Raw genomic sequence first — 8,110 nt, 5'->3', positions numbered from 1 at the left:
TGATGAATCAAAAACTGCACACATTTTGATTCACATTTCGCGTCAGGGAAGATACCAATGGTTCATCTAAGCACAATTAAGTCAGCCAGATTTGTTTCTTCATTTGTAAATAATTAGACAAGAAAATCAATACTATTGGTACTGTTGAAAGCTTAATTATCATTACACCTTACTGCCATCTCTGGACTGAAGGCCTGAGTTTGGTGTCTGTCCTTTATATGCACTTTGAAGTTTTCGTGGATTACTTCAATCAGGACAGAAAACATGACAAAGAAAATGTCAAGCCAATACAGGCAAAATAATTCAATATAGCTCAAAAACATTTTTGCTGTGTTTGCGTTCGCCAGCTCTCTATTTCATAATACGCAAAATTTAATGGAACATAACAATAATGAGCCAGCTCTGTCATAACGCAGGTAGTTTTTACCGCTTATTCAGTTCATGTAGTTTTAACTGCACAAGTGCTGGAACTTCAACTGCAGCGCAACATGAGGCCCAGGTCGAGGCACTACGAACTGGCCCATTCTAAATTCTTGCTGAAGGCTGAATCGCAGTACGGCACCTGCATCGTGAACCTAGCAATGGGCTGAGTGCCAATTTGTACGGCATATTCTACTCCGATCACGTAGCCCCTGACACTGTGTCCTTTCCAAGACACTGCGAACGCATTCACCCCCCCCCCCCCCCAACTCCCCTGTCAAAAGCAAACGTTTGTTATAATGACATGTGCATCTTGGTATTTACGAACTAGCGCCGTGCTGGCATGCACGACCAGTTAAAGTCTTCAGGAGAATGTACAGCAAAGAAGAAAATTAACTTACATCTGAGATGCTTGCAAAGAAGCTCTTCTCCTATCTCGCTGGACATCAATCGGTGCAGCCACCACCATGTCACGTGACCCCGCGGTCCCCCGCTGAGCGTACGCTGCTGAGCTTGCAAAGGAGCCCCGTTGTGGAGGGAGAGTCATGAGAGGAGGAAACCACTGGAGGGAGAGCCATGAAAGGAGGACAGGAGAGTGAAAAAATAGAAAGAAGGCAGGGAGAGGAGGACAGGCTGGAGTGGCGAGGAGAAATAAGGTATGCTAACTAGAAAATTGCCCGCGGCTCTATCAGGAAAGAATGCAGCAATCAGGCTACACAACTTCAACATACAGCAACAGCAATCAACCTCAAAGCACGCGAGACTGTACCCCACAACGTGATATGAACTGCGAGGATGCCTCCAGCAAGCTTGAAATGGCAGAAGATGAGAACGCCGCTGATGACTCCAACATTGACCCAGACAGGCGCAGCAGTGACATGGGGGAGCAGAGTAGTGGCGCCTACGAGTGCAGCAGCAATGCCGACGCATGCGTTGACAAAAAGGATGAAAAGTGCAGCAGTGACTCTGACTCTTTCAGTGTGGAGGTGATGACGAAAACACAGGGTGTGACACAGAGTTCTGCCATATGTTCTCCGACGAGCGATTACCGAACTCAGATTTGAGTGTGAGAGATGCAGTGATCGTTCTAATGTCATATTCTACGTCTGTTGGATTGAACTAGGCAGACTTGGAAAAATTGGCATCTGTAATAAACCTACTTTTAGGAAAGGCAGTGCATCCAACATCACAGTACACACTGAGCAAAGTATAGAAGAGGTGGAAAGTGTGGTTACAGATCAGTATTATTGTCAAGAGTGTGGCAAAACTGTGCCAAACAAAGATCGGGCAACAAAGTACACTTGCCCTTTCTGTGAGGCTGCCAACACATCAAGCAACCTCTTTGCAACACTCAGCATTACGAGTCAAATGGAGGCTCACCTCTCAGACAAGGATTCAGCAAGGGCACTGCAAGGCTCGTTGCAGCACCAGCCTGAGGGATATAACAGACGGAAGGCTATACAAAGCACAAATGAGAGACGCTAACTGGTGTGACCTTTCTCGCACTTTCAACACTCATGGGGCTAGAGTATTCAAAAGTAGCAAATCGACACTTTGGCCTATACAGGCCGTGGTGAACGAACTTCCTGTGACTCTGCGCTGGAGCAATGTTGTTCTCTGCGGCCTCTATTTTGGCAGAAGTCATCCCAAAATGAAGTATTTTCAAGTTTTTGCTGATTCCATCACTGAGCCCCAAACAAAGAATTGGGAATGTGATGGACAAAAGTTCTCATCCCAATTGAGAGTGATCTGTTGCTGTGTAGATGCACCAGCAAGAGCCGCCGTCCTTAACATGAAGCAGTTCAATGGCTACTATGGCTGTAGCTACTGCCGCCACAAGGGTGCACGTGTTGGTCACAAGTACACATTCTAAACCGTGTTTTGAGACAATACTGCATGTCAATATTGTACACTGTACTGTCAGTAATTTGTTCAGTAGTTTAGACAATCATGAATGTGTAATTTATGTTAATAGTTTGTGCCGAAACATTGTCATTTGTGATTTTTAACTGCACTCATGCTTTCATTTCTTTTAGTGACTGCCATAGTTATAACTGTTCATGCAAAAACAATTGATTATCCAGCAGTTTTTTAGCATTGAATGCTCTGCTCATGCTAGCAACTTGTCTGTATAGTTGCATGGAATCTGTAAATGCCCGTCTTAAGTTCAATAGAAACATTCTTTTTTCTTGCGTCTAGGCTCGGTAGTAGCCATTAGTGGTAAAGAGCCAACACCAAGAACTGACAGCACAGTTAGAAGTATGGCGTTGGCTGAGTCATCTGGAAAGCTGCATCGTGGATTCAAAGGGCTTTCCCCACTTGCTAGCCGGCCTAACTTTGATCTTGTATGGAGCGTTTGCCCCGATTATATGCACAGTGTGCTGGAAGGAGTTGGCAAGCAGTTGGCTGAGGCATGGTTTGGGAGAGCCAGCTCTCCAGCTTACATTAGGGTGCCTCCTGCTATTGTCCGACAAGTTAATGTGAGGCTGCTGAGCATGAAGCCACCACAGTGGGTGACAAGGCTACCACGTGCTATTGAGGATCGAGCACTGTGGAAAGCCAGTGAGTGGAAGTGGTGGCTTCTATTCTATGCTGTGCCATGCCTTGATGGCATCTTGCCAGAGCCAAACCATGAGCATTTCTGTTTGCTCGTGTCAGGAGTGTACCTTTTGCTGCAGGACAGTACAGCAAAGATTGATATGTTGCTGGCTGTAGACAGGATTAGTGCTTTCATTTTCCACATGACGGACCTCTACTTGAAAAAAGCCATGACATTCAACGTACACCAGCTCTTGCACTTCCCAAAGTGTCATAGAGCTTGGTCCCCTCTGATCACATTCAACATTTGAGTTTGAGCCTGGCAATGGCACATTGCTGAGACTTATAAGTGATGCAAATGGTGTGCCATTGCAAGTACTCGAATGGTTTGTTATGAGACTTCAGGCCACTAAGCTCTTAAATAGTGTGAACCTGGCTCCACCTATACAAGCTCTGTGCACACAGCTAATAGCACCAGTAATAGCACAGCACACCACTGAACCAATATTTCTAGGCAAAGGAATTATTGGCACTGCAATGGAGCGAAATGAACAAGTTGACTGTATGCAAAAGCTTGGCAACGTGCCTACTTCAGTGACTGGCTACGAACGTATAGAGGTGCATGGGCAGCGAATTCACATTGCTGGTTACAAGAGGGCAAAAACAACAACAAATAACCATTCATTCACCACCAAAAGGGGAGAGCACTATGCTTTGCTAAAAATTTATCAGCTACTTGACCACTCATGTGCGCTAATTTGTGCTTATCTTGACTGCAGGCCGTACAGAAACTTGTCTCATATATATGCATGCACACAGACTTCTAGGGAGGCAGCTGCTTCCCAGTGAAATTAGCACGGTTTCTGTATTTGACAGTTGAACAGAACCATTTTGTGGCAGACATGCCAAATATGTATGAGCAGGACTGATATGAAAATTTTTCGGAGGGTTGGGTATAAAAGTACACATTTCCAAGCCTTCCACCTCTTTCCTCCAAATATTGACATTATAATGCCTGAGCAACAACAGTAATGTCAATTTGTAAATAGTGATGTATTAGAAATGTGGTTGGCCATTGGTCAGCTTGCATAGCTACTTATGCTATAGTTAACTTTTGTGTACTGCTCATTATGCATTGCCTTGATTGTGAATTTATTGTTACCATCATTCTATATGCCATTATTTGTTTGATTTCATGTGCTTGCAGTTATAAGCAGTGCAAGAGATAAATGGGAAAATAAAGTGATGAAAATGAAAACCTATTACCAAATTACTAAATTGTCATCATGCAGCGCAAGTGAGTGCATGCTAAGCTCATCATACAGCTTCATGTAGCTATAGTTTGCATGCTACTCAGATATCTCAATGCCTTTTTTGTTTGTCTAATTTCAAAACAGCTATGGTTGCTGTCAGTATAATATTTGTTTCCCTGTCTAAAACATTTTTGAAATGGCTTTTGAATTGGCTTCACATAACCCATGCAGCTCAAGTGTCAATTTAAAGCAAGCATATGACAAAAGGGGAACCCGTAGCACTTTCTAAACAATTTGCCTCTGCATCTGGTTTCTGGCCTCCATTATACGAGGCAGCCAGTACCTTTTTACCATAGAGGAAGGAAAGAACTTGGGACAGGCCTTGACGCCACTTTTTTGAAGCCGGCATGGCCTCTCGGCTGGACGCTGAAATGTCTCTCCTCCTCCTTTACCCCCCGCAGTTTCTATCTCCGTGACGCTCACGTTCCTCGGGCCCTTAGCAACGCTGTTGCTAGTGGCCAGAGTTTTCACAGCAACAGCAATGCCGTTGCTAATGGCCAGACTTGGCTAACCCTAAATTTTGACATCACTTCCGCCATGCTTTTTCCAATGCATTGGGAATAGCAAGAGCCTCTCCTAATTTGTATCCTTCCTCTTCTTTTTACCAATTACCTATGTGCACTTCAAGATGGAGCCCATTGCTAGTGCTTAAAAACTTTTGTCCCAATTTTGAAAAATTTTGTTTGCATGACATATGTACCACATTTTCGGCATTCAATATATGTCTAACCAGCTAGTAGCTGAATTTTTCAGCAATTAATGAAAAATATGCAAAGGCTTGCAATGCAAGTGTGGCCAGGTGAATAAACAGTGGGACAGTTTTTCTCATGATTACAAGACTGGCCGACTCATGACCATAACAGCTGCATTGGTCTGACATGATGAATAGGTATATTTTTATTGGACCTATATGACCAATATCTAAAGGTGAATTGGACCTACATACCCAATTCCCTTCCTCCATCTGACCAATAGTTATTGGTTAATTGGGCCAATTCATTTCTCTATTGGTCCAATTGAAATTCAAATGAAACCAAAAGAATCCAATTAGGGATCTTGTCAATTGGTCAAATTCAAATCTATTGGGATATTTACATTTTTTATCAGTTGACCGGCCTTTCATTCTGTACTCCTGATGCAGCAGTACACGTTCGTGATGGCCTCCTTCGTGCTTCCAGTACTTATCTGCCCTAGGGGGCAGACCTTCATATACTCGTCTTTTTCATCTTTCATGTATCTTGTAACGCTTTTTTTCTTTTGTTTTAATTTCTTTACTATGTATTCCCACTCCTGCCCAAGACCTTCTGTGAAGGCTGGCAGTATTTGCAAAAATAAAATAAATAAATATAGTTCGTTGCATCCTCTCCAAAGCTGAATACAACTATCATGTTAGGAAAAAGGATTCTCTAGCCATTACGTGGGCACAAAAAAAATCCTGACGCTACATGTACTGTCGTCAGTTTGACCCCGTCACGGATCATTACACGCTATGAATTGGCTGTCTTCTCCCAAAGACCCGTCCAGCCACCTCACCCGATGGGCTTTTCCGCCTTCGGGAATTTGACATTCGTGTCTTCTATCGCTCTGGCAATCACATTGATGTCGACGCTTTCGTTCTCTCCAGCGACACTGCTTGCTCCTCGGCGGCAGATCCCGGCTTGCATCTCTCATCGATGTAGTGTCCACTTTCAACTCTGACTTAACGCTGTCAAGCATCACACTGCCATCTGGGACAGCTTCCTCTATAACCACAACTACATGTGTGCAGCCGACGGTGGCTTCACGCACTCCTTGAAATTGAATCCTGGTGTGGTAAAAAAGTCTCAAAACATTTCTCAATGCTACAATTGGCACGGCATGTATGACTACATTTGCGAACACGTCCGCTCCTGCATTGCCTATCAGCAAAGCAAGTCATTCCGCCCCATGCAACCACTCCCATGCTCCTTTTGATGCCGTTGACCTCTACGAGCCACTGGATAATCGTCGGCATCGGCCATCTCACTTGGTATGCCGAGACCGCCGCCCTACCCGCTGCCACTGCCCGCAAAGTTTCTGTTTCTAATGCATCATTCTGTTATTCACCACAGCTTGCCACGTGAGCTGCTGAGAGACTGAGTCTTCCTTTCCAATGCCGTTGCATGCTGTTGTTGCACGAGTATAGCAGGCAGTCCTTTCTAATAACACTACTGTTTTTGTTTGCTGGTACGAACGTGAAGTACAAGCCAAACAGCGCACAGATGCTGCTGCTGCGCCGCCCGACCATTCCGGTCTCAGCTACGACGACTGGCAACGCCGTCCGTCGCCTTAAGTTTTAGTGAATAGAAATGGTCGTCAAGTATAGTTTTCGCTGCAGTGGACTGAAACAGACAATTGCTTTCATCACTGGATGTGTGTACAATTCCCACGAAATGCCGGTGTGACCCGGTTCGTCGAGCACACATGCAGGCGACCAGTTGGCGCCGTTGTTTGGGCTGCTCCTTGGCAGAAACAAAGCGATAAATAAAGATGTCAAATTTAATCAAATTTGCTGTTTTGCACACAAATAAACCTACTGTAGTGGAGGAGCCATCCTGGCGACTTATGGTGAGGGCAAGAGGAGTGGATCGTAGTATGTTTTGAGGTGGCTCACGTGCACAGTTTCGCGGCCGCGATGACGCATGTCCGAAGAGGGAGTTAGTGGCTCCACGATGTAATTCACAGGGGAGGTTTGGCAGACAATGCGGTAGGGGCCGTGGTACTCGGTTCGAAATTTTGACGACAATCCCGGTGGGGTGCCAGGAACCCAGAGCCAAACAAGGGATCCTGTAGGAAAAACGTGTGGCGTCTGATCTTTGTCGTGACGATACTTTTGGTGGCCTTGCGATTCCGATGTTAAACTGCGGGCTAACTGGCGGCATTCTTCCGCATGTTTGGCAACGTATGAAAGGAGAGTCCACTCGGAGGAGTCAGGACGATATGGTAAAATAGTGTCCATCGTGGACGATGCCTCATGCCCATAAAGCAGGAAGAAAGGGCTAAATCCAGTGGTTGACTGCGTGGCGGTATTGTATGCGTACGTCACGAAAGGAAGAACAGCGTCCCAGTTGGCCTGATCAGCGGCAATGTACATTGTGAGCATATCTCCAAGAGTACGATTGAAGCGCTCAGTCAGCCAGTTAGTTTGAAGGTGGTAGGCTGTTGTGGTCCGATGTATGATGCGACATTCGGCCAGTACAGCTTCAACGACGTTGGAAAGGAAGACGCGTCCTCGGTCACTCAGAAGCTCTCGCGGCGTGCCGTGGCGAAGAACAAACTGATGTAGCAAGAACAGGGCAACTTCACAGGCAGTAGCGGCAGGTAAAGCGGCGGTCTCGGCATACCGGGTGAGGTGATCGATGCCGACGATAATCCACCGGTTCCGAGAGACTGTGCAGGGAAGTGGCCCGTAAAGGTCAACGCCAATGCGGTCAAAAGGGCGGGCCGGGCATGGAAGTGGTTGTAAGGGGCCAGAAGCACGAGGTGTGGGTGACTTGCGGCACTGACAGGCGATGCAGGAGCGGACGTATTTGCGAATATAGCCGTACATGCCGCGCCAATAGTAGCGTTGAGAAATTCTCTGAAACGTCTTGACTACACCAGGACGGGCACACTGAGGGTCGGCATGGAAAGAGGCGCAAATTTCGTCGTAAATGGCGGGGAATGACGAGAAGCCACCGTCGACCATCAGGCATATAATTGCGGCGGTAGAGAAGACCGTCTCGTAGGGCAAAGTGTGGTGCTTGACGGCATAAAGTCCGAGAAGGCGCAGCGTTTGGAGAAGTGGACACGATGTCGATAAGAGATGCGAGCCACGGGTC

General features: G+C 46.1%; 1 pseudogene; it reads left to right on the top strand.

Moving 5' to 3' along the window:
- The first annotated feature begins 1,202 nt into the window (after positions 1-1,202).
- LOC146183334 (uncharacterized) lies at positions 1,203-6,373 on the top strand (annotated as a pseudogene).
- The last annotated feature ends 1,737 nt before the right edge of the window (positions 6,374-8,110 follow it).

Source organism: Amblyomma maculatum, chromosome 7 (genome assembly GCF_055883805.1).
Source record: "Amblyomma maculatum isolate TAMU_Amacu chromosome 7, ASM5588380v1, whole genome shotgun sequence".
Lineage (NCBI taxonomy): Eukaryota > Metazoa > Arthropoda > Arachnida > Ixodida > Ixodidae > Amblyomma > Amblyomma maculatum.
The sequence above is the reverse complement of the archived record's forward strand: the minus strand, read 5'-3'. Positions and strand labels throughout refer to the sequence as shown.